The following is a 19,434-nucleotide window of genomic DNA, read 5'->3' on the forward strand; positions in this document are numbered from 1 at the left end:
GCCTGGGCTACATAATGAGTTCCATTCAAGATTGGAAGGAGAGCCAACTGAACGGAAGCATCTTTTCTAGGCAATAACATATTTTAAAGTATAAACAAACATTTGGAAGTACTGATAGGTATAATGTCTCATCTCTTTCTTTGTCTGAACTCTAACTTGTCATGGGAAACTCCCCTCCCTGTAGCCTATGTAAACTTGGCTTCTCCTCTAAGACTCACATGAGCAGGCGCTCTCATTCAGTAGCATGGCTTTTCAAATCTCTGGGGAAAGTTGCAGGTTTTAGTTAGGTTTTGCATTTTATGTATTTATGTATTTATTTTTATTTACTTCTTTAATTAATTAATTAATTTATATTTATTTGTTTTGGTTTTTTGAGACAGGGTTTCTCTGTGTAGCCCTGGCTGGCCTCTAACTCAGATATCTGCCTGCTTCTGCCTCCCAAGTACTGGGATTAAAGGCATGTGCCAGAACCACCTGGCATACGTTTTACATTTTAGATGTGGTCTGATTATATATCCAGGTGGCTATGAATTTTACCTCATTTCCCAAAACAATATAATATAGCCCAGATTTCTCACCCTGGCCTTCAAAGAGTTAAGTGATACATACATACAGGCATCTCATAGGATCTCCTTAGCCCTTCCCTGGAGGGATCAATCTATTGCAAGGACAATAAGCCTGGTTGCATCTGCGACATAAGCAGAATATTTTTTTCAGGGCCTGCAAAGATGTTCAGTGTCCTTTTTCCTGAAACAAGACTTTGTCCAGTCTGAACCTCTGCTTTATACTAGACATGAGATTAAGAGAAGCATGGGTTGATATTCCATGCAACAGTGGATAACTTTTTCTACTGTGGGTACTTAAAAGAGAATCCACATGCTGAGGGTGATGAACTTGTGGCTTGGAGACCAAAGGATTGTATAATTGGGCAGACTGTGTTCTCCATTATTGCCAGAGCATGGGCTCTATACTTCTGGTTCATGCAATATGTGAGAAATAGGACTTCTGAAAACTTAGCCTGAAATTATGTCTCCTAAATGCTTCACCAGGTTGCTTCTGACTGAATATCTAGCAGGATGAGCACCTACAACCCTCCTACACTCCAGTAGCTGGCACTGGATGCGCTGCTGAGGAAAGATGCCATAAACTCCTCTGATCTGGACTACCTGCCCACTGTGCTTTCCCCACCACTCTTCCTAGAGGCCTTCAATGGAAGACACACACACAGATATTGAAGGCAATGGTGGCAGCCTGGCCCTTTACCTGCCTCCCTGTGGGGGCGCTGATGAAAACCCCTGATGTGGAGGACTTGCAAGCTGTGCTGGATGGCATAGATATAGTGCTGACACAGAATGTTAGTCCCAGGTAAGCAAGGCCCAAGGAGGCTAAATGGGGAATCATGGGAATAGTGGTAAGACACACATTAGGGCAGGAAGAATGGGGGAAACAGCACAGGGGATAATGATGCCATTGACATGGGGATATGTGGAAATACTATTCAATTTGAAAACTGACCTAAATGATAGTCATAGGTCAGGACAGCTCAGGGTACAAGGAACCATGTTAGGATGAGCCTTTCTGTGCCTTTCCTACAGGCACTAGATATGGAATAGACACAAGTCAAGAGCAAATGAATGAAGGGATGTGGGTCATGTCTCCAGATGCAGCTCCTTGCCTGCTTGGTGCAATGTACTTTGATGGAGCTGATCTTAGACATGTGGGATCCAGGCTAACTCCATGTTGGTTCATTTTACATTATGAAACTTTGCCTTTATCTTTCACAGAAGCAGGAAGCTTCAAGTCCTGGACTTCAGAGATGTGCACCAGGATTTTGGGGATGTATGGGCTGGAAGAAAGGATGAAGTCTGCTCAGCAAAGACTGGGAATGAGAAACAAGTTGCAAAGCACATTCCTAGATATGCACTGAGGCAGCGTTTGAAGGTGGTCACTGACCTGAGCCTTGACTTCTCTCTGCAACAACATCAAACATACTTACTACAATGGGCCCAGCGGAGAAAAGACTCTTTGAGGCTATGCTGTCTGAAGATGAAGATTTGTCACTTCCCAGTGGAGATTATCAGGGAGATCTTGAACATTTTTCAGCCAAACTATATTGAGGAATTGGAAATATACACAAAACAGGACCTATCCTTTCTAGGTTGCTTTGCACCTTGCTTTGGCCTGATGAGAAATCTTCACAAATTCCATCTAAGGGAAATAAGATTGAGGATCTCAGTTAGTGGTGTGCTTCATTTTGCAGATGTAAAGGACTGTGCTGCCAAACTCCTTTCTCAGTTCTCCAAACTCAACTATCTCCAACACCTCTCCATGAATGGTGGCTACTTTTCCAGTGACAACATGAAACTGTTGTTCAGGTAAGGAAGGATAGTGATCTGTTTCTGTTATAGCAACAACCTTTCCCTTTACTTCAATCATTTGTGGGCATCTCAGGTGTGACGGTCATAGAGGATGTTACAGTGATGCACTTATTACACTATCAATGTGTGGACTGTTTCCTTCTTAATGGAGCTCACTTGATTCGGTCCCCACTTATGTTGAAGAGTATTGGCTGGGGTAAGGAATATTGAGAAAGCTGTCTTGTAAGCATGTCCATTGTGTGGGTCAGATGCTGTAAGTGTGCTTTCCATATTACCCTTTGGGATCCAGGCAAAACTGATTCAAGGTAACAGGACAGATATGGGGAGGCTCCACAACTACCCTCTACAAAGATTTGTGAGAACAGGAATCCGTTTGTTCCTCTATTGGAGTCAGTCAGCCTCTACTTCTCCATAAAGATTTGAACACAAGTTTTGACTAAGTAGACGGGAAATCTGTGACACTGTGGTGGGGGTCATCAGTGTCAAGGGTGAAACACTGTGATCAGGGATAAAGACTGTGGAGATTGCCGGGACATGGATAAAGTCTGCAGGACATAGGCCAAGATATTGCCAGAACCCTTCTGTGCTAGTTCTTTCTAGGTGTGCTCTCCTAGCATGATGGTGCAAACTCTAGTTCTCTGACAGAGTGAGGAAGGGTTGTTGCAGACATGCGGTCTGATCCCACCCTACCTGAGTGTAATATGCTTCAGTAAACAATGCTATGAGGAGACACCAACATGCTGTTTCCCCAGGGTAGACCTTCAACATAAGCATAGATTGACTCTACATATGTGGATTCTCTGTGTCAGTATCAATCTTACTAGAGTCCTCCAGCACCATGAGTCAGAAAATTTTTCTTGTTCTTTCTCTAGATGCCTGAAGAGTCCCTTGGAGTCCTTGTCTATGACTGTCTGCCAACTCTCCAAGTCAGACTTGAAACACACGTCAGTGTGTCAGAGGCTCTATCAACTGAAACACCTGCACTTCAATGATGTAGTGCTTCCCAAGTCCTGTTCCAAGAGTCTCTGAATTCTCCTAGAGAATGAATCTGAAACTCTGCAAACCCTGCAGTTAGAGAACAGCAGGATGAATGACTCTCAGCTCAAAATCCTTTTGCCTGCTCTGGGCCAGTGCTCACAGCTCACCTCTGTCAATTTCTATGAGAATGACTTCTCCACTGCTGTAATAAAGGACCTTCTGCAATGCATGGCCAATCAAAGCAAGCTGGTTGTTGAGCAGTACCCTGCCCCACTAGAGTGCTATGATCACGAGGGTTATCTTATAGTGGACAGATTTTCCCAACTGTGTCAAAATCTCATGGACATTCTCAGGGCCAGAAGGCAGCCCAAGACAATCACATTTGCTTCAGAAACCTGCCGTTATTGTTGGAGTCGCTGCATCTATGATATGAAGACCAGACTTTGCCGTTGCTGGCGGTAAAGAAGAGGTTGATTCTAGATGCTAGGACATGATATCTGAGGAAGTACGTTCATCATGGGGTTCCGGAACTTTGTGGTTTCAAATCCATTGGAATCAAAATGGTGTTCTGTGTATGGAGACCACAAGGGTCACTTGAAATGAAGAATAAGATAATAACATCAGGTGTCTTGTAGAATCAGAAAGACGGTACTGCGTTTCTAAATGTGCCCCCATCGGGACAGAATCGCCAGTGACTTCCCCATGTTGTAAATATATGGCCAATTTATGAATGTTCTCCTCTCATGTGCTACTGAGTCACTGACCTCAGTTTTAGGTTTATGTTCATATTATCCTATGACATCATGATATATGATCAAAGAAATTATCATGTAAGACATATTGGTAGCATTAAAGTCAATTAAGACATTGTATTTTACTCTTTGCTTCCCACTCTTTGGCTCCTTGGTATGTACGCAGAATTGTCAAACTAATTGTGAGTGGCTCTTGAAAACCAACATCTGTCCAGAACCTTCCTTGTGATGTGATATGATGTGATTGTGGACTCAGTGTCATTCCTACACTAGACCCTGAAGTCACACACACTCTAGAAATGGGGTGTGGGGGAGTTGTTAAAAGTATCATTTTTCCCAGACATGGGCTATCATAAGACTTACTATGACCATAGTCTATCTTCTTGCTCTTCCATAATTTGAATAGTTTTATCTGTGAAAGTGTGGTCCCACAATACAACTTATTCACACAAGTAGAATGCATACTCTATCCATCTCCTGAGGGCCGTCTGTCTTCCAGGTCACTTCACCCACAGAAAGGTAGAGACAGGATAAGCAGGTTTGTTATGCCTCAAACCCACTGGGGATTGATGTTCTCCATGTGCTAACAGTGTCCTATTATTGTTGTTGTTATTATCATTATTATATTATTTTATTTCTTGATTTATAATCTAGCCTTGGCTTGCACCCCAGCCCCCCAGTTATAGAAAAGAACTGCAGGGACAAAAATGGAGAAGGGGCTACTAGTGTTTTTTAAGACAATGGCGTGGCCGGGCAGTGGTGGTGCATGCCTTTAATACCAGCACATGGGAGGCATAGGCAGGAGGATTTCTGAGTTTGGGGCCAGCCTGGTCTACAGAGTGAGTTCCAGGACATCCAGGGCAACAGAGAGAAACCCTGTCTCAAAAAATCAAAATCCCCCACCCAAAAAAAAAAAAAAAAAGACAATGGCATGATTTTTGCAATGAAGTCTTCTATGGAGGGAATTCATTCTGCATCTTCTGGTTCATTGACTCTGGATACAGCTCCATGTCAAAACTGTTTCCTCAGCATTGTAGCTCTGACTCAGCACCTCAGGACTGTTTTGTTACACAAGCACATGCATAATGTGTTTTAGGTTGTGTTGTCCAGATGGTGCCAGCCTATAGAGCAAACTCATTTACTATTCATATACGATTGAGTACTGTGCTTTCTGTTGTGTATCCTACCTCAAAATTGGACACCTTAGAGGCAATAGAGATTGTCCAACAGATTAGAGCCCTTGCTATGCTTTTAGAGCACTAGGATTCATTCCTGCTACCAACCTGTAGGCTCTTATCCTTCCAGCTCTGTGGAACTCAACATTTATTCAGTCCTATTCCCACATCTGAAATCCTGTGTGTGTAGTGAATATAAGTTCATGCAGGCAAAACATACACATTACACATAGAGATACAGACCTGTGGGATGCAGCTCAGATACCATTCCCAGCACAGCTACTACCACCCTAACATTCCCACATCAAGCACCTAACAATCTATAAAGTAAAAGGAAAACTCATCCTGATGTGCAGAATAGTTCTCCATCCTTCCTCACCTGAGCAACTTTTTCACGTGGTGTCTTTGAAAGCAGACACTGTTTACCTGTGTTCTCCTGCATTTCTTTAAGGGGGTTATTTACTTATTTATTTATTTTATTTATTTATTAATTTATTTCTGGCAAAGTCTCTCATACATGACTTTCCACGAACTCCACAAAGAAAGACAGACAGGACATACAAGCATTCAAAGACATTATTCTATCTAGATGCTTTTTGTTTCAATCAATTGCATTGTGGCCCTGGTCATGATAGATTCATGCTAATCCTGTGGTGAAAATGCATTCGGTCTTCTGTGATCCTAACAGTCTTTAGGACCTCTTGCAAGGTTCAAAGTTCTAAAGTCTCCTCTGACAGTCAAGGCAATATCTTGAAAGTCATCCATCAAGAACATAGAGAGAAGTAGGCAGGACTCTCATGAGCAAGTAGAAGGATTTTCATGGAAGCAAGCTCCTGCCCCTTTAAATGATGGCTGCAATCCCTGCCAGGGGATTTTGTTTTTTAAAAAAAGGTTCTAGAGAAAAATCAGCCAGGACAACCAAGGACACACAGAGATAATACAAACAAATACAAAACAAAATAATTTACCCACCTACAGAACCCAGGTATGCAGATCTCATCTGAGCAACCAGAGTGTGTGGAGTTCCAGGCCCCTTCTAAGTCAAGCATCTCTGAACTGTCAAACCCCAGAGGCTGCTGTTGCAGAGGGAGTGGCCATGTCCACATCCTATCTGACAACTGACCTAGGCTGTTTCACTCCTGTAGACATGGAACTCACGTGTGTCCTAGAGTGGGAAAGGATGATTGAAATGATGGTGGCTTAAAGGAAGTGTTTTGTTCTTGCCTGGACCTGATATCCTGTCATCTCTTTGTAGCCAGTTCCTAAGTTCTGAAGTCAAATTGTTCCTTTCTTGTAGATGTAACCTGCAGAACCCACAGATCCCCACAACCCAAACCCCTGCTACTTTTACCCACACTTCCACTCTGCCCTTTACTGGGAAATAAGATAAGAAATCCTAGTGGATGAGCCAATCTTTTGTTGCTACGAAGCATGTCAGTGTCCACATCCCTCCCCTAATGAAACTCTAAAACTTTAAAATTGAGAAATTTCATTGAAAATTATACAGATAAAATAGTCGGCCTAAAATCATTTCTAAATTAATTGCCAAATTAAGTACAAATATTTTGTAATAAAATAGAAGATTTACATGGAAAATATGACAAAATTGAAGAAGTATATAGAATTTTTTTAAATTTAAGATAATAATGGAAAATTATACAGATAAAATTGCAGGCACATAAATATTTCTTAATCAATCAAGAGCCAAATTATAAATATTACTGACACAACTAGAGATTTACATGGAAAATAGTTCTGATCAAATAGAAGAAATATATAGACATCACATTAAAAATCACAATTTTCACAGAAAACTATACAAATAAAATGGTAGGCATAGAAACATTTCCAAATTAATTTGAAGAGGAATTATTAACATTTTTGATAAAATTGAATATTTACATGGCATATATTTTTGATAAAAGTGAAAAAATAAATATAAAAACATGTTAAAAGTGACAATTTTCATGCAAAATTATACAGATTATTTGGTAGACATAAAATATATGGCTAAATTAACTGAAAAATGAAGTAGGAATGTTTTGTGATAAAAAAAGAAGATTTACATGGAAAATTTGACACAATTGAAGAAATTAATATTAAATCATATTTAAATCTAAGATTTTCATGAAAAATTATACACATAAAATTGTAGACATAAAACATTACTAAATTAACTGAAAGTGGAATTAGAAATATTTTGTGTCAAAACTAAAGATTTACATGGATATTATTCTGGAAAAAATTGAAGAAAATATAGGAAATAGTGTTAAGTTTTGCAATTTTCTTGAACAATAATACAGATCAATTGGATGATATAAACTATTCTAAGTTAATTGATAGCAAATTGTAAACATTTTCTGATAAACTTGAAAATGTAAAGGGAAGCATTTCTGATAAACTGAAGAAATATAGAGAACAATATTGAAATTTAAGATTATAATGGAAAATAATATAGATCAATTGGTTGACATCTGGACAATAATTGAGGAAGAAAGTATAAATATTTTCTGATAGATTTGAAGAAACATGAAAAATAAAAGTGATGAAAAACACAGGAAAACATGTTAAAAATTGAAGCTTATCATAGAAAATTATACAATTATATTTGTACTCATAAAATATTTCTAAATTAACTAAAAGTGTAATTATAAGTATTTCCTGACACAATTAGAGATTTACGTGGAAAACATTTTTGACAAAATTAAAGAAATATATAGAAAGATACATTAAATTTCACAACTTTCAGGGAAAATTATGCAAATAAATGGTAGACATAAAAACATTGCTTATATAATTGAAAGGGGAAGTAAAGCGTTTTCTCATAAAGCTAAAGATACATAGATAATATTTTTAATAAATTGAAAAAACATAGAAATACATGTTAAAATGGGTGTTTTTCATTGAAATTTTTTCAGATAAAATGGTAGGCATAAAAACTTTTCTAAATTAATTGGAAATGAAGTAGAAATATTTTGTGAAAAAATAGATTATTTATGTAGAAAGTATGCTTGGTAAACTAGAAAAAGGTATTAAATTTGACGATTTTCATGGAAAATAATATCAATAAATTGTTTGACATCAAAAACATTTCTAAATTAATTGAAAGTGGAATTATAAACATTTTCTGATAAAATTAAGATTATTATGCAAAATAATATGGATATATTGGTTGAATTGAAAATATTTCCAAATTAACTGAAGGAGGAAATATACATTTTTTGATAAAATGGATGATTTAAGTGGAAAATATTTCAGATAAAATTGAAGAAATGCACAGAAAAACTGATGATTTTCATGGCACATTATTCAGATAAAATGGTATACATAAAATCATGGCTAAAATAATAGAAAAGTTACATCAAAAATATTTATGAAAACTGAAGAAAAATTGAAGAAATATCAGGAAAAATTAAAATTGAAGATTATCATGGAATATCATACAGATAAAATGGTAGGCATAAAAATATTTCTAAATTAATTGAAAGTAGATTTATAAGTATTTACTGACACTATTACAGAATTAGATGGAAATAAAATCAGAAAAAAATGAAATACATCGAAAAACAAATTAAAATACACTATTGTCTCGGGAAATTATACAGATAAAATGGTATACATAAAAAAAACGTTGCTAAATTAGTTGATAAATGAAGTAGAATCACTTTATTATACAATTGAAGATTTATCTAGAAAATACTTATAAGTTGAAGACATTTATAGGAAAACATGTTAAAATAGAAGAATATCATAGAAAATTATACAGATAAAATGAAAGGCATAAAAATATTTCTAAATTAATTGAAAGTGGAATTATAAATATTTACTGACACAGGTAGAGATTTACATGGAAAATATTTCAGATAAATTTGATGAAATATATCAAAAACACGTTAAAATTTCTGAATTCAAGGAAAAGTATACATATAAAATGGTAAAAATAAAAATCATTGCTAAATTAATTCAAAAAAGAAAAAAATTATGATAAACTTAAAGATTTTCATGAAAAATTATGCAGATTAAATTGTAGACAAAAAGCATTAGTAAATTGATTGAAAGTGAAATAATAAACATTTTATATCAAAATGCAACATTTCCATGGAGAGTGTGTCTGATAAAATGGAAGAAATATGTAGAAAATCCTGTTAAAATTGTCAATTTTCTTGGAAAATTATACTGATAAAAATGTAGGCATAAATATTTTACTAAATTAATTGAAAAAGAAAGAAAAATCATTATATGAAAAAATTGAAGGTTAACAGGGAAAGTATTTTTAAGTGTTAAAAGTGACCATTTTCATGGATAATAATAGGGAAAAATTCGTTTATTTAAAACACATTTCTAAATAATTTGAAGGAGGAAGGACACACATTTTCTGATAAAATGAAAGGTACATGTAAAATAATTCTGATAAAATTGAAGAAATATCCTGAGAAAATGTTTTAAAATTGACAATTTGAAATTATTTCTACTTACCACTGCCGTGTAGTTTAGTTTTTTTCTATATATTTCTTTAATTTAATCAGAAATATTTTCCATGGAACTATTCAATTTTACCAGAAAACTTCTACTTACCAATCAATTAATTTAGAAATCGTTAATATGTCTTTAATTTCATGTGTATTATTTTCCAGGACCAGCAGTCTCAAGTAAACTGGAACGCCTAGATCTCTCAGACACTGGAACATCAACCAGGCAGTACACGCCAGCTGATATGAGGCCCACAACACATATACAGCAGAGGACTAACAGGTCTGACTCAGTCAGAGAAGGCACACCTATTCCTCAAGAGACTGGAGGCCCCAGGAAGTGGGGAGGTTTGGTAGGGTGAGGGATGTGGGTGGGGTGGCGCCACCTTGTGGAGAAGGGGAGAAGTTATTGGATGTGGAACAGTCAGAAGGTAGGCCGCGAGGGGAAATAAAATCTGGCCTATAAAACAAAGGATTAAAGTAAGAAAATTAAAACAGGAAAAAAGAGAAGCATTATTTCAATTGGACTGAATCTTGGGATATGTGCAGAGAGTGAAGATGTGCTTCCATCGTGTTGTTTATTTTTCTCTATGAAATGCATTTTTGGAAAGCAATTATAGGTTAATGTTTTTATGTGCCTGGGCATTCAGTTCAACTGTGCAGAGAATGTACTGCCCATTCTGAACATCTGAGTTCTGTTCCTCTATCCATGTCAGGTTTTTCAGAGCTGTCTCTGTGTCTAACTCAAGGGTCAATGAATGCCTCTCACTTGCAGCTACACTTGTATGCACTTACAAGCACCTGTGTACCTATAGCACACACATACACATAAGTAAAATAATATAAACATTTTGTTGAAATTTTGTTAAATTTATTGTTCTAAATGGGTTGATTATGACTCATTTTATTAGAAATAATTTTATAATTCATTTCATAATAATTTTGAGCAAGTATTATGTGAAAATGTATGGATTTCAGCAGACACCTCCTAGGGTTATGTAATCTCACTTATTATATAATCCTGGTGATGGGTTCACTTTATCATATTTAGTGTTAATGGATATAGCTGCTTAGCCATGGCTGGCCACAGGTGTCCTTTAAAGACATTGATTTCTTTGTAAATGATTACAAGCTAAATCTACCAATCTCCCTTTTTTTATGTAGGGAGCAATTTTTGTAAACAAATAATCTTTTGAGTACTACTGGTTCTGTAGTTGACAACATAATTTTAATAATTTTGACTAACTGTGCAATAACATTTTACCTCATAACATTGCAGCAACTGTATGTGTATTAAAATATAAAATATAAGATTCTTCACATTCTATAAATCATGAGTCAAAAATTATCCACAACTTCATAGATATAAAATCATGTGAATTTTTAAAATGTGGGATCTAGCTCATGAATAAAATCTTTAGTCATTTCGTTATCAGTTTATTTTTAATGTTACAAGTAATCATTTGTCCTCTTCATTAATCACACAGAGACATTGAATCTTGAATACCACCATCCAACTACTACAGTCCAGTTGACCTGTTGCCAATTTCCCTTCTCCACCATCTCCTGCACTTATGTGGTGACTAGAAAATATTTAGGGACACAAAATTAAATATGAAAAAAATAAGTAAATGTTATTAAAATTCAAGGTTGGAATATAAATGTAATTTCAGAGGAGATCAGTTATTATAATAAAGTTGTGTAGACTTCCTTTAAACTCCAGTTTGAATATATATATATATATATATATATATATATATTTCTTTTTGAAGTGACATCTTCCGTGAATTTTCAATGAATACAATGTGGATGTTACTGAAGAATGGGTCTTAAAGGGACATTGTTAATGATCATATTTGCATATTTGCATGAAGACTTACTTAGAAAAGTGATAATATTTGTTAATGTTGATGCATTTTAGATCCATTCTTCATCCCATTATGAGAACAGAGTTGATGAACGTTATGGATTTAATACAATCACAAACACTCAATTGTCTTTTTGGGAATATCACTGTCTTGGGAGCAGGTGGCTCCCATTCCATCCTCCCAGAATTTTCTGAGTTAAGGACCTCAGTCAGAACTGCACACCAAGGGCATGCTCTGAGAAAAAAAATAGCTACATGCCTATATCAGTAGTTTTAACAATCTCTTCCATACTTACATTATAATAGCATGTTCACATATCTACAATCTTCTTTGTTTCATTCTGTATATTTTAATTCTTCAGTCTTTATTATTTTAACTTATGTTGTTATCCCCCCTCCTTGTTTTACCCCCTGACACTTCCTCTTCTCATACCACCTCTCCCATCTCCAAGAGGATATCCACAACTCACAACTCTCAGACCTTAACCATTCCTGGGTCCTAACAATTCTCAGGGGGTCAATGTGTTTTCTCCTTCTGAGGCCAAACCAGGCCATCCTATATCATATATGTGAGGGCCTCATGTCAGCTGGTTTATGCTGCGTGGTTAGTGGTATAATGTGAGAGAGATCTTGGCTATCTGGGGTGTTTGAGATTGTTGGTCTTCCTATGGGTCACCCTATTCGTCAGCCTATTCCAGCTATTCCATAATTCAACCACTGGGTTCCACAGCTTCTATCCATTGTTCAATATAATATTTTGTACTTGTGAGAAGAAAAAGAAATTTTCTGCCTCAGACTACTGGCCAATAAATTGAAGACTAGGTGAAAAAATAGGCAGTGCACTATCATATATGTGGTCCTACTGGAAGTAAGAAAATGTGATCTGATTTCACCTTTGTAAATTATTTAGTTAATTTGTTTATTTGACTTGATAGATGGTTTCTACTTATAGACATGTCTGTTCTGGAACTCACTTCCTATATAAGGGCATAGATTCAACTGCCTTATCAAATTTTATTAGAAGTTATAAGGGGGGAAATATCCGCAAAAGCAATATGATGAATAAATTTGTAATAAGGATTTGAGAATTTTATTTCTTCCAGAGTAAACAAAGCAAGTAAAGGGGTAAAGATTTTATGGAGAATGTACACAAGATTGTCAGATATGATACTTCTAGTCATCAATAGAGGAGCCAGTGAGAGTGATTTCAAAAGTAGATACATGCACTATAATCCAATAGTTCCTGAATTATTTATTCAAAAATATGATTTCTCCCTGACATTTTGGATAGAATTTCTGTCTGGTCTTATTAAAATGATGTAGATCCTGAGTACAAAGATGCATCCAAGCAGCCCTGCACTGGATGCTAAGATGGAGAAGATCTCCACAGCAACCATGACCTTGCCTTTGGTGCTATAGTAGACAGGGAGGAAGGTGACCCAGACACTGCAGAACACTAGCAGGCTGAAGGTCAAGTACTTGGCTTCATTGAATGTGTCAGGCAGATTCCTTGCAAAGAAAGCAACAGTGAAGCTTCCAAGTGCCAGGCAGGCCAAGTATCCAAGGACACAGTAGAATGTAGTAACTGAGCCCTTGTTGCACACAATGATGATGTGGCCATGCTCAGAGTGTTCATCAATATCAACAAAGGGAGGAGAAACTGCTAGCCTTATTGCACACAGAATACATTGGAATAGGGATCATATGGGAATAATGTAGTTGGATGTTCCAGATACAAGGAATTTTCTCAACCTTCTTCCGGGGTCTGTGACTTTGAAAGCCAGAACCACAGTGACTGTTTTGGCCAGAACTATGGAAACAGCCACCGTGAACACAATTCCAAATGTAATTTGCCCCAAGATACAGGTTGCTTTTTTAGGATGGCCAGTGAAGGAAAAGGAGCACAGAAAACAGAACATGAGGGAAATGAGTAATATGGAGCTGAGGATTCTGTTATTGGCCCTCACAATAGGAATGTCATGGTGCTTGACAAAGACACAGAGTACCACAGCTGTGAATGCAGAGAAACAGAAGGCTATTAAGGCAAGAGCCATACACAAGGGGTCTTCATAGTTTGGAAACATTACACATTTGTAAACACTTTTGTTGTGTTCCGTGTTGGCATACTGTTATTTTGTCCTATCACAATGTTCCACTGTCCCATCACAGTGTCCCACTGTCCAATCACAGTGCCCCACTGTCTCATCACAATGTCCCACTCTCTGATCATAGTGCCCCACTATCCCATCACAATGCCCCACTGTCCCATCACAGTGCCCCACTGTCCCATCACAATTTCCCACTGTCCGATCACAATGACACATTGTCACATCATAATGCCCCATTGTCCCATCACAATGACACATTGTCACATCATAATGCCCCATTGTCCCATCACGATGTCTCACTTGTCCATCACAATTCCCCATTGTCCCATCACAATGCCCCACTCTCCCATCACAATGCCCCGTTGTCCCATCACAGTGTCCTATTGTCCCATCACAATGCCCCATTGTACCACAAAGGGCCCCACTGTCCCATCACAGTGCCCCACTGTCCCATCACAGTGCCCCACTGTCCCATCACAATGCCCCACTCTCCCATCACAATACCCCACTGTCCCATCACAGTGCCCCACTGTCCCATCACAGTGCCCCACTGTCCCATCACAATGCCCCACTCTCCCATCACAATACCCCACTGTCCCATCACAGTGCCCCACTGTCCCATCACAATGCCCCACTGTCCCATCACAGTGCCCCACTGTCCCATCACAGTGCCCCACTGTCCCATCACAGTGCCCCACTGTCCCATCACAATGCTTTTATTAGTCAGGGTTTTTCTGAGTCACAGAACACATGGGGAGTCTCTATATATTTAGGGAGTTTCTTGAGCACTCACAGTCTGCAGTCCAACTCCCCAACCATGGTCAGAAGTAGCTCTAGATGGACGTCCAAGGATCTAGCAGTTTCTCAGTCCCATGATGCAAGCAGGCAGAAAAGAGTGTCTGCCTCCTTCCAATGTCCTTATGTAGGTCTCCAGGAGAGGGTGTGGCCCAGATTTAAGGCTGTCAGTCTCCAGGAGAGGGAGTGCCAAGATTAAAGTCTGTCAGTCTCCAGCAGGGGGCTTGGACTAGATTTAAGGCTGTCAGTCTCCAGCAGGGGGCGTGGCCCAGATTAAAGGCTGTCAGTCTCCAGTAGGGGGCGTGGCCCAGATTAAAGGCTGTCAGTCTCCAGCAGGGGGCGTGGCCCAGATTAAAGCCATGTGCTACTGTGACTTTAATTCCAAATGATCTTAAACTCGGAGATCTCCTTGTCTTAATCTTCTGGAATTCACAGAAACTATGCTTCAAAATCTCCATGCCAAGATCCAGGTCAGAAACTTGTATCTCTGAGCCTCCAGATTCAGATCACAGGAGAACTAATTCTGGATTAATTTTGAGATTGTAATTAGGATTCTTAACATTCAGGCTAAAAATTTGTCTTTTCCATGAAAAAGTGAAATTTATAACTATACAGTCATGTAGGGCTTCACAGCTATAAACTTCCCATGCAAGGAAGGACTCTAGAGACCAGGCTAGAGATCACTGTCCATGCTCAGGCTTGGTGGTCATTATCTCTCTCCAGAAAACACAAATCTCCTGGATAATATGAGCTGTGATCTGCAAAGATTAATGGGGTGTTGTTAGATTTGTGACATTTAGACCACACTTGGAGGCAGTCAGGTGGGTCCTGGCTCCCAAGGGTGACTCCCCTAAGCGGGCCCAGCAGAATCCCGGAGGGCCTCTCTCAGTCCCACCTCACCAGGCAAACCACTGGCTGCCCTCCTCCCAGGCTGCCCCGGGCGGCTCCCAGCCAAAGCCTGCTGAGGTCTTGAGCGAGCGCAGCGAGGAGTTTAATAAAGCTCGGGAGGCTCGCGCCTAGAAACTTCTCCGGGCTTCTGGGCTGGGAGCCTTCTATTTATTTGCTGCTGGGGGCTGGGGGCGGGTTTTGCGAGTGCCTCTGGTCACCGGAGTATTCGAAGGTGATGAACCCGCCCCTGAGAATCCTCTGAGAGAACAACTGGGCCCAGGGAGCGGGTGGGGAGCTGGGAGTGGCCGTGGCCTCCGAATCCAGACAGCCTGTCAGGCACTCCTCCTCCTCCTCCTCCTCCTCCTCCTCCTCCTCCTCCTCCTCCTCCTGCTCTGCTCCGCCCCGCCCTCCCTCTGCCTCCCGCAGAGTCCACTCCAGGCACCAGTGCCCCACAGGGCACTAAAGCCAGACTATTAATAACCCTCTGCCTGGCTGAGGGCTCAGGTCACACTCTGGAAATACCATCCTCAGAGCGTGTTCTGTCTTGCCTCCCGCTGTAGGGACTCGCAGAAGAGAGACAAGCCTCTCATTGGATTGAGAAGCACACGGAATCCCACTTACAGTAGGGCCCAAATCTTACAGCCTCAGACTTCTGAGAATGATTTTGTTAAAAATGGCAGTTGAAGTTATGAAGAGAGGGACGTTGCCAGGCAGAATCTATTGGGATAGGTAGGACTTGGGGTAAGAAAACAGGTCGGGCACAACTCCCAGTACAGCCTGAGCCACTGGGAATTTACAGCCTGGAGGCAGAATGGGGGTCAACGGGTGGGAAATGACCGAGGGGGATCCAGGGACCAGAGGGAAATCCAGATAAACTGATCTAACTGGATTCCTGTACGGATAGACTGGGGTGATCAGACCTTGCTTTGAAAGCCATGGGAGGACAAGCAGCCGACAGGCATGGGAGGGGTTGATCATACATGGAATGATGGGGGCTGTGGCTAAACTGACTTGTTCTAGTTAGAACTGGGTGAAGAGAACGCACCCCTGGGCCTCCGAGGAGGAGTCTGCCTGAAGTTTGGTCAAGGGGAGCGTTTCTATGAGCGGCATGCCTGCCGTTTCTATGAGAGTTTCTATGAGAGTTTCCAAGGCATGCCTGAGCTGCCGGTTTTCCACCTATGGAATGGGGCAGGAGAGGAGCCTGCTCTGCACCTGTCATCAGGAATGCATGACGTTATAAACTTCGCAGGGGAGTCTGTGCTTTCAAGCTTTCAACTTTCAGTTTATCGGTTGCATGTTTGCTCTTAAGTGCTTCATAAACATTAGCCGGTGGAACCCTGCCCCTCCGCGTTCGGATAGCCGTGAGCCCTACGACTGTCTCATTCAGCAGGAGAGTTAACAGAAGTCATCAGACAACTTTTTCTTTGCATTGACTGCCTTTTACATTCCGGAAAGCTTTTCACCACAGAGCTAGCTGCACCTCTAATCCTCTTCCTTCTGTAAAAGCATTTAACGTGATGGATTCACAAATAAAAACATCACACAGTGGGTTGAACTCGAACACCTGCCCGGTCCCAAATGCTGTCTAGCTCTGCGAACCCCTGTACACAGAACAGCCACGCCCTGGAGCCCCCACTTTGTGAGCCCCATACACAGAACAACAGCACCCTGGAGCCCCACCCCCTTTGTGAACCCCGTACAACAGAACAGCCATGTTGGAGCGTTCCTATGCGCTTTACACTTTAACTATCAATCACATCTTTATTTACAGATCCACCACACAGAACCAAACAGCAAAAATCTGTGATGGGATGGAAACTAGGAAAAAGATGTTTTCTAATGTCTTTTATGACTTGTGTCCGTTGCCTACGCTCTGTCCTTCCTCATTACCTAATATGGCCCTCCCTTGATGTTCTTTCTAAATAGTACTATGTTGTCCAACTACGCTATTCCTCATGGGGGGAATCCTAATCTATAATTGTGTCTGTGTGTGTGTGTGTGTGTGTGTGTGTGTGTTGTACACATGTGTTGATATATGTATGATGTGTGTGTGTTTGTACACATGTGTTGATGTATGTATGATGTGAGTGTGTGTGTGTGTGTGATGAATGATGTGTGTTTAAGTGGGTTTATGTAAGCAAGTAAACAGTCTCTTTTATTTCTGTATTTATTTTCAAATAGCACCTCATGAATCTTTCTAGACTGACCTTGATCTCACTCTCAGCTTAGGCTGGCCTTGAACTTTCGAGTTCCCCGTTTCAGCCTCCTGTGCAGGCTGGACGACAGACCAGCAGCACCAGGCTGGGTTTATATCTTTATTCTGAATAATAACAAATATCTAGATGCACTGTTCTCCAGGTGGGATATTTTGAAAGCCCAGCTCCAGGAAGAGCCATTTCTAGAAACTTCTGTTCCTCCATCTTGCTAGGAAAATGAATTCAGAATATTTTAACTTACAGGTGCCTGGGGTTTGGGGTTCCAATCATCAGCAGATGGATAGCTTGGGACTTGCCATTTTCCCTTTGAGAGTATTGGAGTCCCAATGCTGCTTTCTTTACGGGGACTTTGAGTCCCAGGTTGAGAAACCATTTTGATAGAAAGCCGTCCTCATAGGAGGTACTTTATTCAAAATAACAATTACTGAGAGGGATTGCTCCTGTGTGTCTTTCACTGTGGCAAGCTGCAGGCATGGCAGGAAATGTTCGCAGCCGTCTTTGTTAGGTAGTGTCAACCCATTTTGCAGATGAGGAAATTGGTGGCCTGTGCACACAGATGTCCTGTGCCAGGAACCCTGGTGGAAAAGCTAATTGTTTGAATCTTAGATCTGTACTGAGTGGGTGGGCTGAGACCCTTGGCTTTTGTTCCGGTAGAGAGAGGGTCCCACTATCCTAACTTGACTGTCCCCCCAGTACCTGGGTGGCCTCAATAAGACACAGAATGAGCTCATCATGCCAGAAGACCTAAGCTGACATCACGGCTGGGAACAGGCTGCAGCTGGGAGGGGCAGAGTGAGCCTGCAGCTAATTATGCGGGGAGTCACCCTGTGTGATGGACCATGCCGGTGCAGAGGCGAGGCTCTACGATGGGTGGGATGGGGGCAGCAGTCTCTGGTTGAGTGCCTGTGGATTTGGGCGGGCTTTGGGTTGTGTGTTTAATGTGCCCTTGGGCTGTATTGATTTATGGGTGAGTCTGTTCCGAGGATGTGCTCTAAGAGGCTTTCTTCTTCTTCTTCTTCTTCTTCTTCTTCTTCTTCTTCTTCTTCTTCTTCTTCTTCTTCTTCTTCTTCTTCTTCTTCCTTTTCCTCCTCCTCCTCCTCCTCCTCCTCCTCCTCCTCCTCCTCCTCCTTGCCTAACTCTGTGTGACCTTCAGTGGCAGATCTGGGATTCCAGCCTAGGCCATTGGCTCTGACCCAGCTGTCATGCTCTCTGAAATAAGAGTCGCAGTTCGTGTTTGCGCAGCACTGACCACATACCAAGCCCTAGTTCAGCAGGTTTCCTGTCCCTTTGTGTGGGTCTTTCTATGTGGCTCAGATTGGGTGGGAATTTGATATCTTCCCGCCTTAGCCTTCTTATTTGCTGGGGTTACAGCTCCTGCTCACAACATCCACCTTCATATTTATTCAACATAGTCCAGAGAGGTGAAGACACCTCCTCTAGGTCACACAGCCAATGGGATGTAGACTGCTCACAATAACCATGAAGGGAAAATATCACCCAGGCCTAGTGCTCCTCTGCACCACCTGGCATGGCATGCTTTTCTGGAATCTTACTGCATTCTGGGTCAGGTCAGCTTTCTGCCTGAGGATATTGAGAAGCTGCTAAGCCTGCTGACTGAAATGTAAGATGACTTGTGGGAAAAAGCGGTCAGTAGACACCTTAGGCCATCACTGACCAGCCAAAAACATGGGGTCAGACTCAGAGAGGCTTTGGAGAGGGAGGAAGCCTGGGCTGGTTCTTCCAGAAAAGGAGAAACTCTGGATGTGTGTGTGTGTAAATGTGTGCACATGTGTATGAATTGTGAGTGT

At 40.5% G+C, this 19,434-nt stretch overlaps 1 pseudogene; it reads left to right on the forward strand.

Annotated features, from left to right (window-relative positions):
• The first annotated feature begins 1,052 nt into the window (after positions 1 to 1,052).
• On the forward strand, positions 1,053 to 4,233 carry LOC127666577 (PRAME family member 7-like; annotated as a pseudogene).
• The last annotated feature ends 15,201 nt before the right edge of the window (positions 4,234 to 19,434 follow it).

This window comes from Apodemus sylvaticus, chromosome 16 (assembly GCF_947179515.1).
Source record: "Apodemus sylvaticus chromosome 16, mApoSyl1.1, whole genome shotgun sequence".
Lineage (NCBI taxonomy): Eukaryota > Metazoa > Chordata > Mammalia > Rodentia > Muridae > Apodemus > Apodemus sylvaticus.